The sequence below is a fragment of the Eleutherodactylus coqui genome, unplaced genomic scaffold, assembly GCF_035609145.1.
Source record: "Eleutherodactylus coqui strain aEleCoq1 unplaced genomic scaffold, aEleCoq1.hap1 HAP1_SCAFFOLD_195, whole genome shotgun sequence".
NCBI lineage: Eukaryota > Metazoa > Chordata > Amphibia > Anura > Eleutherodactylidae > Eleutherodactylus > Eleutherodactylus coqui.
In genome coordinates, this window is record NW_027102227.1 from 200,724 (window position 1) to 215,478 (window position 14,755).

Here is a 14,755-nt window from a genome sequence, read left to right on the forward strand (position 1 = left end):
TTTCGGAGGTGCGTTCGCACTGCAGAAAGCCCATAGGAAAGGAGGCGGAGCTGTCAACGGGCATTCTAAGCTGAATGTGCCTGCTCTCGTCAGATCGCGGCCGCCAGCCAGCTTGAGGCCTGGCAAGTACCAGTATGGGTGACCGGCTGGGAATCCCAGGTCCCGTTGACTTTTAAGGCCGTGAGTAGGTTTCTTTCCGTTTCGGAGGTGCGTTCGCACTGCAGAAAGCCCATAGGAAAGGAGGAGGAGCTGTCAACGGGCATTCTAAGCTGAATGTGCCTGCTCTCGTCAGATCGCGGCCGCCAGCCAGCTTGAGGCCTGGCAAGTACCAGTATGGGTGACCGGCTGGGAATCCCAGGTCCCGTTGACTTTTAAGGCCGTGAGTAGGTTTCTTTCCTTTTCGGAGGTGCGTTCGCACTGCAGAAAGCTCATAGGAAAGGAGGAGAAGCTGTCAACGGGCATTCAAAGCTGAATGTGCCTGCTCTCGTCAGATCGCGGCCGCCAGCCAGCTTGAGGCCTGGCAAGTACCAGTATGGGTGACCGGCTGGGAATCCCAGGTCCCGTTGACTTTTAAGGCCGTGAGTAGGTTTCTTTCCGTTTCGGAGGTGCGTTCGCACTGCAGAAAGCCCATAGGAAAGGAGGAGGAGCTGTCAACGGGCATTCTAAGCTGAATGTGCCTGCTCTTGTCAGATCGTGGCCGCCAGCCAGCTTGAGGCCTGGCAAGTACCAGTATGGGTGACCGGCTGGGAATCCCAGGTCCCGTGGACTTTTAAGGCCGTGAGTAGGTTTCTTTCCTTTTCGGAGGTGCGTTCGCACTGCAGAAAGCCCATAGGAAAGGAGGAGGAGCTGTCAACGGGCATTCTAAGCTGAATGTGCCTGCTCTCGTCAGATCGCGGCCGCCAGCCAGCTTGAGGCCTGGCAAGTACCAGTATGGGTGACCGGCTGGGAATCCCAGGTCCCGTTGACTTTTAAGGCCGTGAGTAGGTTTCTTTCCTTTTCGGAGGTGCGTTCGCACTGCAGAAAGCCCATAGGAAAGGAGGAGGAGCTGTCAACGGGCATTCTAAGCTGAATGTGCCTGCTCTTGTCAGATCGCGGCCGCCAGCCAGCTTGAGGCCTGGCAAGTACCAGTATGGGTGACCGGCTGGGAATCCCAGGTCCCGTTGACTTTTAAGGCCGTGAGTAGGTTTCTTTCCTTTTCGGAGGTGCGTTCGCACTGCAGAAAGCCCATAGGAAAGGAGGAGGAGCTGTCAACGGGCATTCTAAGCTGAATGTGCCTGCTCTCGTCAGATCGCGGCCGCCAGCCGCTTGAGGCCTGGCAAGTACCAGTATGGGTGACCGGCTGGGAATCCCAGGTCCCGTTGACTTTTAAGGCCGTGAGTAGGTTTCTTTCCTTTTCGGAGGTGCGTTCGCACTGCAGAAAGCCCATAGGAAAGGAGGAGGAGCTGTCAACGGGCATTCTAAGCTGAATGTGCCTGCTCTCGTCAGATCGCAGCCGCCAGCCAGCTTGAGGCCTGGCAAGTACCAGTATGGGTGACCGGCTGGGAATCCCAGGTCCCGTTGACTTTTAAGGCCGTGAGTAGGTTTCTTTCCTTTTCGGAGGTGCGTTCGCACTGCAGAAAGCCCATAGGAAAGGAGGAGGAGCTGTCAACAGGCATTCTAAGCTGAATGTGCCTGCTCTCGTCAGATCGCGGCCGCCAGCCAGCTTGAGGCCTGGCAAGTACCAGTATGGGTGACCGGCTGGGAATCCCAGGTCCCGTTTACTTTTAAGGCCGTGAGTAGGTTTCTTTCCTTTTCGGAGGTGCGTTCGCACTGCAGAAAGCCCATAGGAAAGGAGGAGGAGCTGTCAACGGGCATTCTAAGCTGAATGTGCGTGCTCTCGTCAGATCGCGGCCGCCAGCCAGCTTGAGGCCTGGCAAGTACCAGTATGGGTGACCGGCTGGGAATCCCAGGTCCCGTTTACTTTTAAGGCCGTGAGTAGGTTGCTTTCCTTTTCGGAGGTGCGTTCGCACTGCAGAAAGCCCATAGGAAAGGAGGAGGAGCTGTCAACGGGCATTCTAAGCTGAATGTGCCTGCTCTCGTCAGATCGCGGCCGCCAGCCAGCTTGAGGCCTGGCAAGTACCAGTATGGGTGACCGGCTGGGAATCCCAGGTCCCGTTGACTTTTAAGGCCGTGAGTAGGTTTCTTTCCTTTTCGGAGGTGCGTTCGCACTGCAGAAAGCCCATAGGAAAGGAGGCAGAGCTGTCAACGGGCATTCTAAGCTGAATGTGCCTGCTCTCGTCAGATCGCGGCCGCCAGCCAGCTTGAGGCCTGGCAAGTACCAGTATGGGTGACCGGCTGGGAATCCCAGGTCCCGTTTACTTTTAAGGCCGTGAGTAGGTTTCTTTCCTTTTCGGAGGTGCGTTCGCACTGCAGAAAGCCCATAGGAAAGGAGGAGGAGCTGTCAACGGGCATTCTAAGCTGAATGTGCCTGCTCTCGTCAGATCGCGGCCGCCAGCCAGCTTGAGGCCTGGCAAGTACCAGTATGGGTGACCGGCTGGGAATCCCAGGTCCCGTTTACTTTTAAGGCCGTGAGTAGGTTGCTTTCCTTTTCGGAGGTGCGTTCGCACTGCAGAAAGCCCATAGGAAAGGAGGAGGAGCTGTCAACGGGCATTCTAAGCTGAATGTGCCTGCTCTCGTCAGATCGCGGCCGCCAGCCAGCTTGAGGCCTGGCAAGTACCAGTATGGGTGACCGGCTGGGAATCCCAGGTCCCGTTGACTTTTAAGGCCGTGAGTAGGTTTCTTTCCTTTTCGGAGGTGCGTTCGCACTGCAGAAAGCCCATAGGAAAGGAGGCAGAGCTGTCAACGGGCATTCTAAGCTGAATGTGCCTGCTCTCGTCAGATCGCGGCCGCCAGCCAGCTTGAGGCCTGGCAAGTACCAGTATGGGTGACCGGCTGGGAATCCCAGGTCCCGTTGACTTTTAAGGCCGTGAGTAGGTTTCTTTCCGTTTCGGAGGTGCGTTCGCACTGCAGAAAGCCCATAGGAAAGGAGGAGGAGCTGTCAACGGGCATTCTAAGCTGAATGTGCCTGCTCTCGTCAGATCGCGGCCGCCAGCCAGCTTGAGGCCTGGCAAGTACCAGTATGGGTGACCGGCTGGGAATCCCAGGTCCCGTTGACTTTTAAGGCCGTGAGTAGGTTTCTTTCCTTTTCGGAGGTGCGTTCGCACTGCAGAAAGCCCATAGGAAAGGAGGAGAAGCTGTCAACGGGCATTCTAAGCTGAATGTGCCTGCTCTCGTCAGATCGCGGCCGCCAGCCAGCTTGAGGCCTGGCAAGTACCAGTATGGGTGACCGGCTGGGAATCCCAGGTCCCGTTGACTTTTAAGGCCGTGAGTAGGTTTCTTTCCGTTTCGGAGGTGCGTTCGCACTGCAGAAAGCCCATAGGAAAGGAGGAGGAGCTGTCAACGGGCATTCTAAGCTGAATGTGCCTGCTCTCGTCAGATCGCGGCCGCCAGCCAGCTTGAGGCCTGGCAAGTACCAGTATGGGTGACCGGCTGGGAATCCCAGGTCCCGTTGACTTTTAAGGCCGTGAGTAGGTTTCTTTCCTTTTCGGAGGTGCGTTCGCACTGCAGAAAGCCCATAGGAAAGGAGGAGGAGCTGTCAACGGGCATTCTAAGCTGAATGTGCCTGCTCTCGTCAGATCGCGGCCGCCAGCCAGCTTGAGGCCTGGCAAGTACCAGTATGGGTGACCGGCTGGGAATCCCAGGTCCCGTTGACTTTTAAGGCCGTGAGTAGGTTTCTTTCCTTTTCGGAGGTGCGTTCGCACTGCAGAAAGCCCATAGGAAAGGAGGAGGAGCTGTCAACGGGCATTCTAAGCTGAATGTGCCTGCTCTCGTCAGATCGCGGCCGCCAGCCAGCTTGAGGCCTGGCAAGTACCAGTATGGGTGACCGGCTGGGAATCCCAGGTCCCGTTGACTTTTAAGGCCGTGAGTAGGTTTCTTTCCTTTTCGGAGGTGCGTTCGCACTGCAGAAAGCCCATAGGAAAGGAGGAGGAGCTGTCAACGGGCATTCTAAGCTGAATGTGCCTGCTCTCGTCAGATCGCGGCCGCCAGCCAGCTTGAGGCCTGGCAAGTACCAGTATGGGTGACCGGCTGGGAATCCCAGGTCCCGTTGACTTTTAAGGCCGTGAGTAGGTTGCTTTCCTTTTCGGAGGTGCGTTCGCACTGCAGAAAGCCCATAGGAAAGGAGGAGGAGCTGTCAACGGGCATTCTAAGCTGAATGTGCCTGCTCTCGTCAGATCGCGGCCGCCAGCCAGCTTGAGGCCTGGCAAGTACCAGTATGGGTGACCGGCTGGGAATCCCAGGTCCCGTTGACTTTTAAGGCCGTGAGTAGGTTTCTTTCCTTTTCGGAGGTGCGTTCGCACTGCAGAAAGCCCATAGGAAAGGAGGCGGAGCTGTCAACGGGCATTCTAAGCTGAATGTGCCTGCTCTCGTCAGATCGCGGCCGCCAGCCAGCTTGAGGCCTGGCAAGTACCAGTATGGGTGACCGGCTGGGAATCCCAGGTCCCGTTGACTTTTAAGGCCGTGAGTAGGTTTCTTTCCTTTTCGGAGGTGCGTTCGCACTGCAGAAAGCCCATAGGAAAGGAGGAGAAGCTGTCAACGGGCATTCTAAGCTGAATGTGCCTGCTCTCGTCAGATCGCGGCCGCCAGCCAGCTTGAGGCCTGGCAAGTACCAGTATGGGTGACCGGCTGGGAATCCCAGGTCCCGTTGACTTTTAAGGCCGTGAGTAGGTTTCTTTCCGTTTCGGAGGTGCGTTCGCACTGCAGAAAGCCCATAGGAAAGGAGGAGGAGCTGTCAACGGGCATTCTAAGCTGAATGTGCCTGCTCTCGTCAGATCGCGGCCGCCAGCCAGCTTGAGGCCTGGTAAGTACCAGTATGGGTGACCGGCTGGGAATCCCGGGTCCCGTTGACTTTTAAGGCCGTGAGTAGGTTTCTTTCCTTTTCGGAGGTGCGTTCGCACTGCAGAAAGCCCATAGGAAAGGAGGAGAAGTTGTCAACGGGCATTCTAAGCTGAATGTGCCTGCTCTCGTCAGATCGCGGCCGCCAGCCAGCTTGAGGCCTGGCAAGTACCAGTATGGGTGACCGGCTGGAAATCCCAGGTCCCGTTGACTTTTAAGGCCGTGAGTAGGTTGCTTTCCTTTTCGGAGGTGCGTTCGCACTGCAGAAAGCCCATAGGAAAGGAGGAGTAGCTGTCAACGGGCATTCTAAGCTGAATGTGCCTGCTCTCGTCAGATCGCGGCCGCCAGCCAGCTTGAGGCCTGGCAAGTACCAGTATGGGTGACCGGCTGGGAATCCCAGGTCCCGTTGACTTTTAAGGCCGTGAGTAGGTTTCTTTCCTTTTCGGAGGTGCGTTCGCACTGCAGAAAGCCCATAGGAAAGGAGGCGGAGCTGTCAACGGGCATTCTAAGCTGAATGTGCCTGCTCTCGTCAGATCGCGGCCGCCAGCCAGCTTGAGGCCTGGCAAGTACCAGTATGGGTGACCGGCTGGGAATCCCAGGTCCCGTTGACTTTTAAGGCCGTGAGTAGGTTTCTTTCCGTTTCGGAGGTGCGTTCGCACTGCAGAAAGCCCATAGGAAAGGAGGAGGAGCTGTCAACGGGCATTCTAAGCTGAATGTGCCTGCTCTCGTCAGATCGCGGCCGCCAGCCAGCTTGAGGCCTGGCAAGTACCAGTATGGGTGACCGGCTGGGAATCCCAGGTCCCGTTGACTTTTAAGGCCGTGAGTAGGTTTCTTTCCTTTTCGGAGGTGCGTTCGCACTGCAGAAAGCTCATAGGAAAGGAGGAGAAGCTGTCAACGGGCATTCAAAGCTGAATGTGCCTGCTCTCGTCAGATCGCGGCCGCCAGCCAGCTTGAGGCCTGGCAAGTACCAGTATGGGTGACCGGCTGGGAATCCCAGGTCCCGTTGACTTTTAAGGCCGTGAGTAGGTTTCTTTCCGTTTCGGAGGTGCGTTCGCACTGCAGAAAGCCCATAGGAAAGGAGGAGGAGCTGTCAACGGGCATTCTAAGCTGAATGTGCCTGCTCTTGTCAGATCGTGGCCGCCAGCCAGCTTGAGGCCTGGCAAGTACCAGTATGGGTGACCGGCTGGGAATCCCAGGTCCCGTGGACTTTTAAGGCCGTGAGTAGGTTTCTTTCCTTTTCGGAGGTGCGTTCGCACTGCAGAAAGCCCATAGGAAAGGAGGAGGAGCTGTCAACGGGCATTCTAAGCTGAATGTGCCTGCTCTCGTCAGATCGCGGCCGCCAGCCAGCTTGAGGCCTGGCAAGTACCAGTATGGGTGACCGGCTGGGAATCCCAGGTCCCGTTGACTTTTAAGGCCGTGAGTAGGTTTCTTTCCTTTTCGGAGGTGCGTTCGCACTGCAGAAAGCCCATAGGAAAGGAGGAGGAGCTGTCAACGGGCATTCTAAGCTGAATGTGCCTGCTCTCGTCAGATCGTGGCCGCCAGCCAGCTTGAGGCCTGGCAAGTACCAGTATGGGTGACCGGCTGGGAATCCCAGGTCCCGTTGACTTTTAAGGCCGTGAGTAGGTTTCTTTCCTTTTCGGAGGTTAGTTCGCACTGCAGAAAGCCCATAGGAAAGGAGGAGGAGCTGTCAACGGGCATTCTAAGCTGAATGTGCCTGCTCTCGTCAGATCGCGGCCGCCAGCCAGCTTGAGGCCTGGCAAGTACCAGTATGGGTGACCGGCTGGGAATCCCAGGTCCCGTTGACTTTTAAGGCCGTGAGTAGGTTTCTTTCCTTTTCGGAGGTGCGTTCGCACTGCAGAAAGCCCATAGGAAAGGAGGAGAAGCTGTCAACGGGCATTCTAAGCTGAATGTGCCTGCTCTCGTCAGATCGCGGCCGCCAGCCAGCTTGAGGCCTGGCAAGTACCAGTATGGGTGACCGGCTGGGAATCCCAGGTCCCGTTGACTTTTAAGGCCGTGAGTAGGTTTCTTTCCTTTTCGGAGGTGCGTACGCACTGCAGAAAGCCCATAGGAAAGGAGGAGGAGCTGTCAACGGGCATTCTAATCTGAATGTGCCTGCTCTCGTCAGATCGCAGCCGCCAGCCAGCTTGAGGCCTGGCAAGTACCAGTATGGGTGACCGGCTGGGAATCCCAGGTCCCGTTGACTTTTAAGGCCGTGAGTAGGTTGCTTTCCTTTTCGGAGGTGCGTTCGCACTGCAGAAAGCCCATAGGAAAGGAGGAGGAGCTGTCAACGGGCATTCTAAGCTGAATGTGCCTGCTCTCGTCAGACCGCGGCCGCCAGCCAGCTTGAGGCCTGGCAAGTACCAGTATGGGTGACCGGCTGGGAATCCCAGGTCCCGTTGACTTTTAAGGCTGTGAGTAGGTTTCTTTCCTTTTCGGAGGTGCGTTCGCACTGCAGAAAGCCCATAGGAAAGGAGGAGGAGCTGTCAATGGGCATTCTAGGCTGAATGTGCCTGCTCTCGTCAGATCGCGGCCGCCAGCCAGCTTGAGGCCTGGCAAGTACCAGTATGGGTGACCGGCTGGGAATCCCAGGTCCCGTTGACTTTTAAGGCCGTGAGTAGGTTTCTTTCCTTTTCGGAGGTGCGTTCGCACTGCAGAAAGCCCATAGGAAAGGAGGAGGAGCTGTCAACGGGCATTCTAAGCTGAATGTGCCTGCTCTCGTCAGATCGCGGCCGCCAGCCAGCTTGAGGCCTGGCAAGTACCAGTATGGGTGACCGGCTGGGAATCCCAGGTCCCGTTGACTTTTAAGGCCGTGAGTAGGTTTCTTTCCTTTTCGGAGGTGCGTTCGCACTGCAGAAAGCCCATAGGAAAGGAGGAGGAGCTGTCAACGGGCATTCTAAGCTGAATGTGCCTGCTCTCGTCAGACCGCGGCCGCCAGCCAGCTTGAGGCCTGGCAAGTACCAGTATGGGTGACCGGCTGGGAATCCCAGGTCCCGTTGACTTTTAAGGCTGTGAGTAGGTTTCTTTCCTTTTCGGAGGTGCGTTCGCACTGCAGAAAGCCCATAGGAAAGGAGGAGGAGCTGTCAATGGGCATTCTAGGCTGAATGTGCCTGCTCTCGTCAGATCGCGGCCGCCAGCCAGCTTGAGGCCTGGCAAGTACCAGTATGGGTGACCGGCTGGGAATCCCAGGTCCCGTTGACTTTTAAGGCCGTGAGTAGGTTTATTTCCTTTTCGGAGGTGCGTTCGCACTGCAGAAAGCCCATAGGAAAGGAGGAGGAGCTGTCAACGGGCATTCTAAGCTGAATGTGCCTGCTCTCGTCAGATCGCGGCCGCCAGCCAGCTTGAGGCCTGGCAAGTACCAGTATGGGTGACCGGCTGGGAATCCCAGGTCCCGTTGACTTTTAAGGCCGTGAGTAGGTTTCTTTCCGTTTCGGAGGTGCGTTCGCACTGCAGAAAGCCCATAGGAAAGGAGGAGGAGCTGTCAACGGGCATTCTAAGCTGAATGTGCCTGCTCTCGTCAGATCGCGGCCGCCAGCCAGCTTGAGGCCTGGCAAGTACCAGTATGGGTGACCGGCTGGGAATCCCAGGTCCCGTTGACTTTTAAGGCCGTGAGTAGGTTTCTTTCCTTTTCGGAGGTGCGTTCGCACTGCAGAAAGCCCATAGGAAAGGAGGAGGAGCTGTCAACGGGCATTCTAAGCTGAATGTGCCTGCTCTCGTCAGATCGCGGCCGCCAGCCAGCTTGAGGCCTGGCAAGTACCAGTATGGGTGACCGGCTGGGAATCCCAGGTCCCGTTGACTTTTAAGGCCGTGAGTAGGTTTCTTTCCTTTTCGGAGGTGCGTTCGCACTGCAGAAAGCCCATAGGAAAGGAGGAGGAGCTGTCAACGGGCCTTCTAAGCTGAATGTGCCTGCTCTCGTCAGATCGCGGCCGCCAGCCAGCTTGAGGCCTGGCAAGTACCAGTATGGGTGACCGGCTGGGAATCCCAGGTCCCGTTGACTTTTAAGGCCGTGAGTAGGTTGCTTTCCTTTTCGGAGGTGCGTTCGCACTGCAGAAAGCCCATAGGAAAGGAGGAGGAGCTGTCAACGGGCATTCTAAGCTGAATGTGCCTGCTCTCGTCAGACCGCGGCCGCCAGCCAGCTTGAGGCCTGGCAAGTACCAGTATGGGTGACCGGCTGGGAATCCCAGGTCCCGTTGACTTTTAAGGCTGTGAGTAGGTTTCTTTCCTTTTCGGAGGTGCGTTCGCACTGCAGAAAGCCCATAGGAAAGGAGGAGGAGCTGTCAATGGGCATTCTAGGCTGAATTTGCCTGCTCTCGTCAGATCGCGGCCGCCAGCCAGCTTGAGGCCTGGCAAGTACCAGTATGGGTGACCGGCTGGGAATCCCAGGTCCCGTTGACTTTTAAGGCCGTGAGTAGGTTTCTTTCCTTTTCGGAGGTGCGTTCGCACTGCAGAAAGCCCATAGGAAAGGAGGAGGAGCTGTCAACGGGCATTCTAAGCTGAATGTGCCTGCTCTCGTCAGATCGCGGCCGCCAGCCAGCTTGAGGCCTGGCAAGTACCAGTATGGGTGACCGGCTGGGAATCCCAGGTCCCGTTGACTTTTAAGGCCGTGAGTAGTTTTCTTTCCTTTTCGGAGGTGCGTTCGCACTGCAGAAAGCCCATAGGAAAGGAGGAGGAGCTGTCAACGGGCATTCTAAGCTGAATGTGCCTGCTCTCGTCAGATCGCGGCCGCCAGCCAGCTTGAGGCCTGGCAAGTACCAGTATGGGTGACCGGCTGGGAATCCCAGGTCCCGTTGACTTTTAAGGCCGTGAGTAGGTTTCTTTCCTTTTCGGAGGTGCGTTCGCACTGCAGAAAGCCCATAGGAAAGGAGGAGGAGCTGTCAACGGGCATTCTAAGCTGAATGTGCCTGCTCTCGTCAGATCGCGGCCGCCAGCCAGCTTGAGGCCTGGCAAGTACCAGTATGGGTGACCGGCTGGGAATCCCAGGTCCCGTTGACTTTTAAGGCCGTGAGTAGGTTTCTTTCCGTTTCGGAGGTGCGTTCGCACTGCAGAAAGCCCATAGGAAAGGAGGAGGAGCTGTCAACGGGCATTCTAAGCTGATTGTGCCTGCTCTCGTCAGATCGCGGCCGCCAGCCAGCTTGAGGCCTGGCAAGTACCAGTATGGGTGACCGGCTGGGAATCCCAGGTCCCGTTGACTTTTAAGGCCGTGAGTAGGTTTCTTTCCTTTTCGGAGGTGCGTTCGCACTGCAGAAAGCCCATAGGAAAGGAGGAGGAGCTGTCAACGGGCATTCTAAGCTGAATGTGCCTGCTCTCGTCAGATCGCGCCCGCCAGGCAGCTTGAGGCCTGGCAAGTACCAGTATGGGTGACCGGCTGGGAATCCCAGGTCCCGTTGACTTTTAAGGCCGTGAGTAGGTTCCTTTCCGTTTCGGAGGTGCGTTCGCACTGCAGAAAGCCCATAGCAAAGGAGGAGGAGCTGTCAACGGGCATTCTAAGCTGAATGTGCCTGCTCTCGTCAGATCGCGGCCGCCAGCCAGCTTGAGGCCTGGCAAGTACCAGTATGGGTGACCGGCTGGGAATCCCAGGTCCCGTTGACTTTTAAGGCCGTGAGTAGGTTTCTTTCCGTTTCGGAGGTGCGTTCGCACTGCAGAAAGCCCATAGGAAAGGAGGAGGAGCTGTCAACGGGCATTCTAAGCTGAATGTGCCTGCTCTCGTCAGATCGCGGCCGCCAGCCAGCTTGAGGCCTGGCAAGTACCAGTATGGGTGACCGGCTGGGAATCCCAGGTCCCGTTGACTTTTAAGGCCGTGAGTAGGTTTCTTTCCTTTTCGGAGGTGCGTTCGCACTGCAGAAAGCCCATAGGAAAGGAGGAGGAGCTGTCAACGGGCATTCTAAGCTGAATGTGCCTGCTCTCGTCAGATCTCGGCCGCCAGCCAGCTTGAGGCCTGGCAAGTACCAGTATGGGTGACCGGCTGGGAATCCCAGGTCCCATTGACTTTTAAGGCCGTGAGTAGGTTGCTTTCCTTTTCGGAGGTGCGTTCGCACTGCAGAAAGCCCATAGGAAAGGAGGAGGAGCTGTCAACGGGCATTCTAAGCTGAATGTGCCTGCTCTCGTCAGACCGCGGCCGCCAGCCAGCTTGAGGCCTGGCAAGTACCAGTATGGGTGACCGGCTGGGAATCCCAGGTCCCGTTGACTTTTAAGGCTGTGAGTAGGTTTCTTTCCTTTTCGGAGGTGCGTTCGCACTGCAGAAAGCCCATAGGAAAGGAGGAGGAGCTGTCAATGGGCATTCTAGGCTGAATGTGCCTGCTCTCGTCAGATCGCGGCCGCCAGCCAGCTTGAGGCCTGGCAAGTACCAGTATGGGTGACCGGCTGGGAATCCCAGGTCCCGTTGACTTTTAAGGCCGTGAGTAGGTTTCTTTCCTTTTCGGAGGTGCGTTCGCACTGCAGAAAGCCCATAGGAAAGGAGGAGGAGCTGTCAACGGGCATTCTAAGCTGAATGTGCCTGCTCTCGTCAGATCGCGGCCGCCAGCCAGCTTGAGGCCTGGCAAGTACCAGTATGGGTGACCGGCTGGGAATCCCAGGTCCCGTTGACTTTTAAGGCCGTGAGTAGTTTTCTTTCCTTTTCGGAGGTGCGTTCGCACTGCAGAAAGCCCATAGGAAAGGAGGAGGAGCTGTCAACGGGCATTCTAAGCTGAATGTGCCTGCTCTCGTCAGATCGCGGCCGCCAGCCAGCTTGAGGCCTGGCAAGTACCAGTATGGGTGACCGGCTGGGAATCCCAGGTCCCGTTGACTTTTAAGGCCGTGAGTAGGTTTCTTTCCTTTTCGGAGGTGCGTTCGCACTGCAGAAAGCCCATAGGAAAGGAGGAGGAGCTGTCAACGGGCATTCTAAGCTGAATGTGCCTGCTCTCGTCAGATCGCGGCCGCCAGCCAGCTTGAGGCCTGGCAAGTACCAGTATGGGTGACCGGCTGGGAATCCCAGGTCCCGTTGACTTTTAAGGCCGTGAGTAGGTTTCTTTCCGTTTCGGAGGTGCGTTCGCACTGCAGAAAGCCCATAGGAAAGGAGGAGGAGCTGTCAACGGGCATTCTAAGCTGATTGTGCCTGCTCTCGTCAGATCGCGGCCGCCAGCCAGCTTGAGGCCTGGCAAGTACCAGTATGGGTGACCGGCTGGGAATCCCAGGTCCCGTTGACTTTTAAGGCCGTGAGTAGGTTTCTTTCCTTTTCGGAGGTGCGTTCGCACTGCAGAAAGCCCATAGGAAAGGAGGAGGAGCTGTCAACGGGCATTCTAAGCTGAATGTGCCTGCTCTCGTCAGATCGCGCCCGCCAGGCAGCTTGAGGCCTGGCAAGTACCAGTATGGGTGACCGGCTGGGAATCCCAGGTCCCGTTGACTTTTAAGGCCGTGAGTAGGTTCCTTTCCGTTTCGGAGGTGCGTTCGCACTGCAGAAAGCCCATAGCAAAGGAGGAGGAGCTGTCAACGGGCATTCTAAGCTGAATGTGCCTGCTCTCGTCAGATCGCGGCCGCCAGCCAGCTTGAGGCCTGGCAAGTACCAGTATGGGTGACCGGCTGGGAATCCCAGGTCCCGTTGACTTTTAAGGCCGTGAGTAGGTTTCTTTCCTTTTCGGAGGTGCGTTCGCACTGCAGAAAGCCCATAGGAAAGGAGGAGGAGCTGTCAACGGGCATTCTAAGCTGAATGTGCCTGCTCTCGTCAGACCGCGGCCGCCAGCCAGCTTGAGGCCTGGCAAGTACCAGTATGGGTGACCGGCTGGGAATCCCAGGTCCCGTTGACTTTTAAGGCTGTGAGTAGGTTTCTTTCCTTTTCGGAGGTGCGTTCGCACTGCAGAAAGCCCATAGGAAAGGAGGAGGCGCTGTCAATGGGCATTCTAGGCTGAATGTGCCTGCTCTCGTCAGATCGCGGCCGCCAGCCAGCTTGAGGCCTGGCAAGTACCAGTATGGGTGACCGGCTGGGAATCCCAGGTCCCGTTGACTTTTAAGGCCGTGAGTAGGTTTCTTTCCTTTTCGGAGGTGCGTTCGCACTGCAGAAAGCCCATAGGAAAGGAGGAGGAGCTGTCAACGGGCATTCTAAGCTGAATGTGCCTGCTCTCGTCAGATCGCGGCCGCCAGCCAGCTTGAGGCCTGGCAAGTACCAGTATGGGTGACCGGCTGGGAATCCCAGGTCCCGTTGACTTTTAAGGCCGTGAGTAGTTTTCTTTCCTTTTCGGAGGTGCGTTCGCACTGCAGAAAGCCCATAGGAAAGGAGGAGGAGCTGTCAACGGGCATTCTAAGCTGAATGTGCCTGCTCTCGTCAGATCGCGGCCGCCAGCCAGCTTGAGGCCTGGCAAGTACCAGTATGGGTGACCGGCTGGGAATCCCAGGTCCCGTTGACTTTTAAGGCCGTGAGTAGGTTTCTTTCCTTTTCGGAGGTGCGTTCGCACTGCAGAAAGCCCATAGGAAAGGAGGAGGAGCTGTCAACGGGCATTCTAAGCTGAATGTGCCTGCTCTCGTCAGATCGCGGCCGCCAGCCAGCTTGAGGCCTGGCAAGTACCAGTATGGGTGACCGGCTGGGAATCCCAGGTCCCGTTGACTTTTAAGGCCGTGAGTAGGTTTCTTTCCGTTTCGGAGGTGCGTTCGCACTGCAGAAAGCCCATAGGAAAGGAGGAGGAGCTGTCAACGGGCATTCTAAGCTGATTGTGCCTGCTCTCGTCAGATCGCGGCCGCCAGCCAGCTTGAGGCCTGGCAAGTACCAGTATGGGTGACCGGCTGGGAATCCCAGGTCCCGTTGACTTTTAAGGCCGTGAGTAGGTTTCTTTCCTTTTCGGAGGTGCGTTCGCACTGCAGAAAGCCCATAGGAAAGGAGGAGGAGCTGTCAACGGGCATTCTAAGCTGAATGTGCCTGCTCTCGTCAGATCGCGCCCGCCAGGCAGCTTGAGGCCTGGCAAGTACCAGTATGGGTGACCGGCTGGGAATCCCAGGTCCCGTTGACTTTTAAGGCCGTGAGTAGGTTCCTTTCCGTTTCGGAGGTGCGTTCGCACTGCAGAAAGCCCATAGCAAAGGAGGAGGAGCTGTCAACGGGCATTCTAAGCTGAATGTGCCTGCTCTCGTCAGATCGCGGCCGCCAGCCAGCTTGAGGCCTGGCAAGTACCAGTATGGGTGACCGGCTGGGAATCCCAGGTCCCGTTGACTTTTAAGGCCGTGAGTAGGTTTCTTTCCGTTTCCGAGGTGCGTTCGCACTGCAGAAAGCCCATAGGAAAGGAGGAGGAGCTGTCAACGGGCATTCTAAGCTGAATGTGCCTGCTCTCGTCAGATCGCGGCCGCCAGCCAGCTTGAGGCCTGGCAAGTACCAGTATGGGTGACCGGCTGGGAATCCCAGGTCCCGTTGACTTTTAAGGCCGTGAGTAGGTTTCTTTCCTTTTCGGAGGTGCGTTCGCACTGCAGAAAGCCCATAGGAAAGGAGGAGGAGCTGTCAACGGGCATTCTAAGCTGAATGTGCCTGCTCTCGTCAGATCTCGGCCGCCAGCCAGCTTGAGGCCTGGCAAGTACCAGTATGGGTGACCGGCTGGGAATCCCAGGTCCCGTTGACTTTTAAGGCCGTGAGTAGGTTGCTTTCCTTTTCGGAGGTGCGTTCGCACTGCAGAAAGCCCATAGGAAAGGAGGAGGAGCTGTCAACGGGCATTCTAAGCTGAATGTGCCTGCTCTCGTCAGACCGCGGCCGCCAGCCAGCTTGAGGCCTGGCAAGTACCAGTATGGGTGACCGGCTGGGAATCCCAGGTCCCGTTGACTTTTAAGGCTGTGAGTAGGTTTCTTTCCTTTTCGGAGGTGCGTTCGCACTGCAGAAAGC

At 56.8% G+C, this 14,755-nt stretch overlaps 70 pseudogenes; all 70 read left to right on the forward strand.

Annotated features, from left to right (window-relative positions):
* The first annotated feature begins 52 nt into the window (after positions 1–52).
* LOC136599782 (5S ribosomal RNA) lies at positions 53–171 on the forward strand (annotated as a pseudogene).
* Positions 172–251: 80 nt separating this feature from the next.
* On the forward strand, positions 252–370 carry LOC136599783 (5S ribosomal RNA; annotated as a pseudogene).
* An 80-nt stretch (positions 371–450) lies between these two features.
* On the forward strand, positions 451–569 carry LOC136600312 (5S ribosomal RNA; annotated as a pseudogene).
* A 279-nt stretch (positions 570–848) lies between these two features.
* Positions 849–967, forward strand: LOC136599784 (5S ribosomal RNA; annotated as a pseudogene).
* An 80-nt stretch (positions 968–1,047) lies between these two features.
* Positions 1,048–1,166, forward strand: LOC136600302 (5S ribosomal RNA; annotated as a pseudogene).
* An 80-nt stretch (positions 1,167–1,246) lies between these two features.
* On the forward strand, positions 1,247–1,364 carry LOC136600364 (5S ribosomal RNA; annotated as a pseudogene).
* An 80-nt stretch (positions 1,365–1,444) lies between these two features.
* Positions 1,445–1,563, forward strand: LOC136600578 (5S ribosomal RNA; annotated as a pseudogene).
* A 279-nt stretch (positions 1,564–1,842) lies between these two features.
* On the forward strand, positions 1,843–1,961 carry LOC136600481 (5S ribosomal RNA; annotated as a pseudogene).
* Positions 1,962–2,041: 80 nt separating this feature from the next.
* LOC136599787 (5S ribosomal RNA) lies at positions 2,042–2,160 on the forward strand (annotated as a pseudogene).
* An 80-nt stretch (positions 2,161–2,240) lies between these two features.
* Positions 2,241–2,359, forward strand: LOC136600148 (5S ribosomal RNA; annotated as a pseudogene).
* An 80-nt stretch (positions 2,360–2,439) lies between these two features.
* On the forward strand, positions 2,440–2,558 carry LOC136600149 (5S ribosomal RNA; annotated as a pseudogene).
* An 80-nt stretch (positions 2,559–2,638) lies between these two features.
* LOC136599788 (5S ribosomal RNA) lies at positions 2,639–2,757 on the forward strand (annotated as a pseudogene).
* An 80-nt stretch (positions 2,758–2,837) lies between these two features.
* On the forward strand, positions 2,838–2,956 carry LOC136599789 (5S ribosomal RNA; annotated as a pseudogene).
* An 80-nt stretch (positions 2,957–3,036) lies between these two features.
* On the forward strand, positions 3,037–3,155 carry LOC136599790 (5S ribosomal RNA; annotated as a pseudogene).
* Positions 3,156–3,235: 80 nt separating this feature from the next.
* Positions 3,236–3,354, forward strand: LOC136599791 (5S ribosomal RNA; annotated as a pseudogene).
* An 80-nt stretch (positions 3,355–3,434) lies between these two features.
* LOC136599792 (5S ribosomal RNA) lies at positions 3,435–3,553 on the forward strand (annotated as a pseudogene).
* Positions 3,554–3,633: 80 nt separating this feature from the next.
* Positions 3,634–3,752, forward strand: LOC136599793 (5S ribosomal RNA; annotated as a pseudogene).
* An 80-nt stretch (positions 3,753–3,832) lies between these two features.
* Positions 3,833–3,951, forward strand: LOC136599794 (5S ribosomal RNA; annotated as a pseudogene).
* An 80-nt stretch (positions 3,952–4,031) lies between these two features.
* LOC136599795 (5S ribosomal RNA) lies at positions 4,032–4,150 on the forward strand (annotated as a pseudogene).
* An 80-nt stretch (positions 4,151–4,230) lies between these two features.
* On the forward strand, positions 4,231–4,349 carry LOC136599796 (5S ribosomal RNA; annotated as a pseudogene).
* An 80-nt stretch (positions 4,350–4,429) lies between these two features.
* On the forward strand, positions 4,430–4,548 carry LOC136599799 (5S ribosomal RNA; annotated as a pseudogene).
* Positions 4,549–4,628: 80 nt separating this feature from the next.
* LOC136599800 (5S ribosomal RNA) lies at positions 4,629–4,747 on the forward strand (annotated as a pseudogene).
* An 80-nt stretch (positions 4,748–4,827) lies between these two features.
* On the forward strand, positions 4,828–4,946 carry LOC136599898 (5S ribosomal RNA; annotated as a pseudogene).
* Positions 4,947–5,026: 80 nt separating this feature from the next.
* On the forward strand, positions 5,027–5,145 carry LOC136600271 (5S ribosomal RNA; annotated as a pseudogene).
* Positions 5,146–5,225: 80 nt separating this feature from the next.
* LOC136599801 (5S ribosomal RNA) lies at positions 5,226–5,344 on the forward strand (annotated as a pseudogene).
* Positions 5,345–5,424: 80 nt separating this feature from the next.
* LOC136599802 (5S ribosomal RNA) lies at positions 5,425–5,543 on the forward strand (annotated as a pseudogene).
* An 80-nt stretch (positions 5,544–5,623) lies between these two features.
* LOC136599804 (5S ribosomal RNA) lies at positions 5,624–5,742 on the forward strand (annotated as a pseudogene).
* Positions 5,743–5,822: 80 nt separating this feature from the next.
* On the forward strand, positions 5,823–5,941 carry LOC136600313 (5S ribosomal RNA; annotated as a pseudogene).
* A 279-nt stretch (positions 5,942–6,220) lies between these two features.
* On the forward strand, positions 6,221–6,339 carry LOC136599971 (5S ribosomal RNA; annotated as a pseudogene).
* An 80-nt stretch (positions 6,340–6,419) lies between these two features.
* LOC136600188 (5S ribosomal RNA) lies at positions 6,420–6,538 on the forward strand (annotated as a pseudogene).
* An 80-nt stretch (positions 6,539–6,618) lies between these two features.
* On the forward strand, positions 6,619–6,737 carry LOC136599983 (5S ribosomal RNA; annotated as a pseudogene).
* An 80-nt stretch (positions 6,738–6,817) lies between these two features.
* On the forward strand, positions 6,818–6,936 carry LOC136599995 (5S ribosomal RNA; annotated as a pseudogene).
* Positions 6,937–7,016: 80 nt separating this feature from the next.
* Positions 7,017–7,135, forward strand: LOC136599979 (5S ribosomal RNA; annotated as a pseudogene).
* An 80-nt stretch (positions 7,136–7,215) lies between these two features.
* LOC136599956 (5S ribosomal RNA) lies at positions 7,216–7,334 on the forward strand (annotated as a pseudogene).
* Positions 7,335–7,414: 80 nt separating this feature from the next.
* On the forward strand, positions 7,415–7,533 carry LOC136600123 (5S ribosomal RNA; annotated as a pseudogene).
* An 80-nt stretch (positions 7,534–7,613) lies between these two features.
* LOC136600007 (5S ribosomal RNA) lies at positions 7,614–7,732 on the forward strand (annotated as a pseudogene).
* An 80-nt stretch (positions 7,733–7,812) lies between these two features.
* Positions 7,813–7,931, forward strand: LOC136599957 (5S ribosomal RNA; annotated as a pseudogene).
* Positions 7,932–8,011: 80 nt separating this feature from the next.
* On the forward strand, positions 8,012–8,130 carry LOC136600124 (5S ribosomal RNA; annotated as a pseudogene).
* An 80-nt stretch (positions 8,131–8,210) lies between these two features.
* On the forward strand, positions 8,211–8,329 carry LOC136600020 (5S ribosomal RNA; annotated as a pseudogene).
* Positions 8,330–8,409: 80 nt separating this feature from the next.
* LOC136599805 (5S ribosomal RNA) lies at positions 8,410–8,528 on the forward strand (annotated as a pseudogene).
* An 80-nt stretch (positions 8,529–8,608) lies between these two features.
* On the forward strand, positions 8,609–8,727 carry LOC136599806 (5S ribosomal RNA; annotated as a pseudogene).
* An 80-nt stretch (positions 8,728–8,807) lies between these two features.
* LOC136600161 (5S ribosomal RNA) lies at positions 8,808–8,926 on the forward strand (annotated as a pseudogene).
* An 80-nt stretch (positions 8,927–9,006) lies between these two features.
* On the forward strand, positions 9,007–9,125 carry LOC136599959 (5S ribosomal RNA; annotated as a pseudogene).
* An 80-nt stretch (positions 9,126–9,205) lies between these two features.
* LOC136600433 (5S ribosomal RNA) lies at positions 9,206–9,324 on the forward strand (annotated as a pseudogene).
* Positions 9,325–9,404: 80 nt separating this feature from the next.
* On the forward strand, positions 9,405–9,523 carry LOC136599807 (5S ribosomal RNA; annotated as a pseudogene).
* An 80-nt stretch (positions 9,524–9,603) lies between these two features.
* LOC136599808 (5S ribosomal RNA) lies at positions 9,604–9,722 on the forward strand (annotated as a pseudogene).
* Positions 9,723–9,802: 80 nt separating this feature from the next.
* On the forward strand, positions 9,803–9,921 carry LOC136599810 (5S ribosomal RNA; annotated as a pseudogene).
* Positions 9,922–10,001: 80 nt separating this feature from the next.
* LOC136599973 (5S ribosomal RNA) lies at positions 10,002–10,120 on the forward strand (annotated as a pseudogene).
* An 80-nt stretch (positions 10,121–10,200) lies between these two features.
* On the forward strand, positions 10,201–10,319 carry LOC136599998 (5S ribosomal RNA; annotated as a pseudogene).
* Positions 10,320–10,399: 80 nt separating this feature from the next.
* Positions 10,400–10,518, forward strand: LOC136599812 (5S ribosomal RNA; annotated as a pseudogene).
* An 80-nt stretch (positions 10,519–10,598) lies between these two features.
* Positions 10,599–10,717, forward strand: LOC136599813 (5S ribosomal RNA; annotated as a pseudogene).
* Positions 10,718–10,996: 279 nt separating this feature from the next.
* On the forward strand, positions 10,997–11,115 carry LOC136599960 (5S ribosomal RNA; annotated as a pseudogene).
* Positions 11,116–11,195: 80 nt separating this feature from the next.
* LOC136600125 (5S ribosomal RNA) lies at positions 11,196–11,314 on the forward strand (annotated as a pseudogene).
* Positions 11,315–11,394: 80 nt separating this feature from the next.
* Positions 11,395–11,513, forward strand: LOC136599814 (5S ribosomal RNA; annotated as a pseudogene).
* Positions 11,514–11,593: 80 nt separating this feature from the next.
* LOC136599815 (5S ribosomal RNA) lies at positions 11,594–11,712 on the forward strand (annotated as a pseudogene).
* An 80-nt stretch (positions 11,713–11,792) lies between these two features.
* LOC136599816 (5S ribosomal RNA) lies at positions 11,793–11,911 on the forward strand (annotated as a pseudogene).
* An 80-nt stretch (positions 11,912–11,991) lies between these two features.
* On the forward strand, positions 11,992–12,110 carry LOC136599974 (5S ribosomal RNA; annotated as a pseudogene).
* An 80-nt stretch (positions 12,111–12,190) lies between these two features.
* LOC136599999 (5S ribosomal RNA) lies at positions 12,191–12,309 on the forward strand (annotated as a pseudogene).
* Positions 12,310–12,389: 80 nt separating this feature from the next.
* On the forward strand, positions 12,390–12,508 carry LOC136599818 (5S ribosomal RNA; annotated as a pseudogene).
* Positions 12,509–12,588: 80 nt separating this feature from the next.
* LOC136599961 (5S ribosomal RNA) lies at positions 12,589–12,707 on the forward strand (annotated as a pseudogene).
* Positions 12,708–12,787: 80 nt separating this feature from the next.
* Positions 12,788–12,906, forward strand: LOC136600126 (5S ribosomal RNA; annotated as a pseudogene).
* An 80-nt stretch (positions 12,907–12,986) lies between these two features.
* Positions 12,987–13,105, forward strand: LOC136599819 (5S ribosomal RNA; annotated as a pseudogene).
* Positions 13,106–13,185: 80 nt separating this feature from the next.
* LOC136599821 (5S ribosomal RNA) lies at positions 13,186–13,304 on the forward strand (annotated as a pseudogene).
* An 80-nt stretch (positions 13,305–13,384) lies between these two features.
* Positions 13,385–13,503, forward strand: LOC136599822 (5S ribosomal RNA; annotated as a pseudogene).
* An 80-nt stretch (positions 13,504–13,583) lies between these two features.
* On the forward strand, positions 13,584–13,702 carry LOC136599976 (5S ribosomal RNA; annotated as a pseudogene).
* An 80-nt stretch (positions 13,703–13,782) lies between these two features.
* On the forward strand, positions 13,783–13,901 carry LOC136600000 (5S ribosomal RNA; annotated as a pseudogene).
* An 80-nt stretch (positions 13,902–13,981) lies between these two features.
* Positions 13,982–14,100, forward strand: LOC136599823 (5S ribosomal RNA; annotated as a pseudogene).
* An 80-nt stretch (positions 14,101–14,180) lies between these two features.
* On the forward strand, positions 14,181–14,299 carry LOC136599825 (5S ribosomal RNA; annotated as a pseudogene).
* Positions 14,300–14,379: 80 nt separating this feature from the next.
* Positions 14,380–14,498, forward strand: LOC136600234 (5S ribosomal RNA; annotated as a pseudogene).
* An 80-nt stretch (positions 14,499–14,578) lies between these two features.
* Positions 14,579–14,697, forward strand: LOC136599962 (5S ribosomal RNA; annotated as a pseudogene).
* Positions 14,698–14,755: the final 58 nt, after the last annotated feature.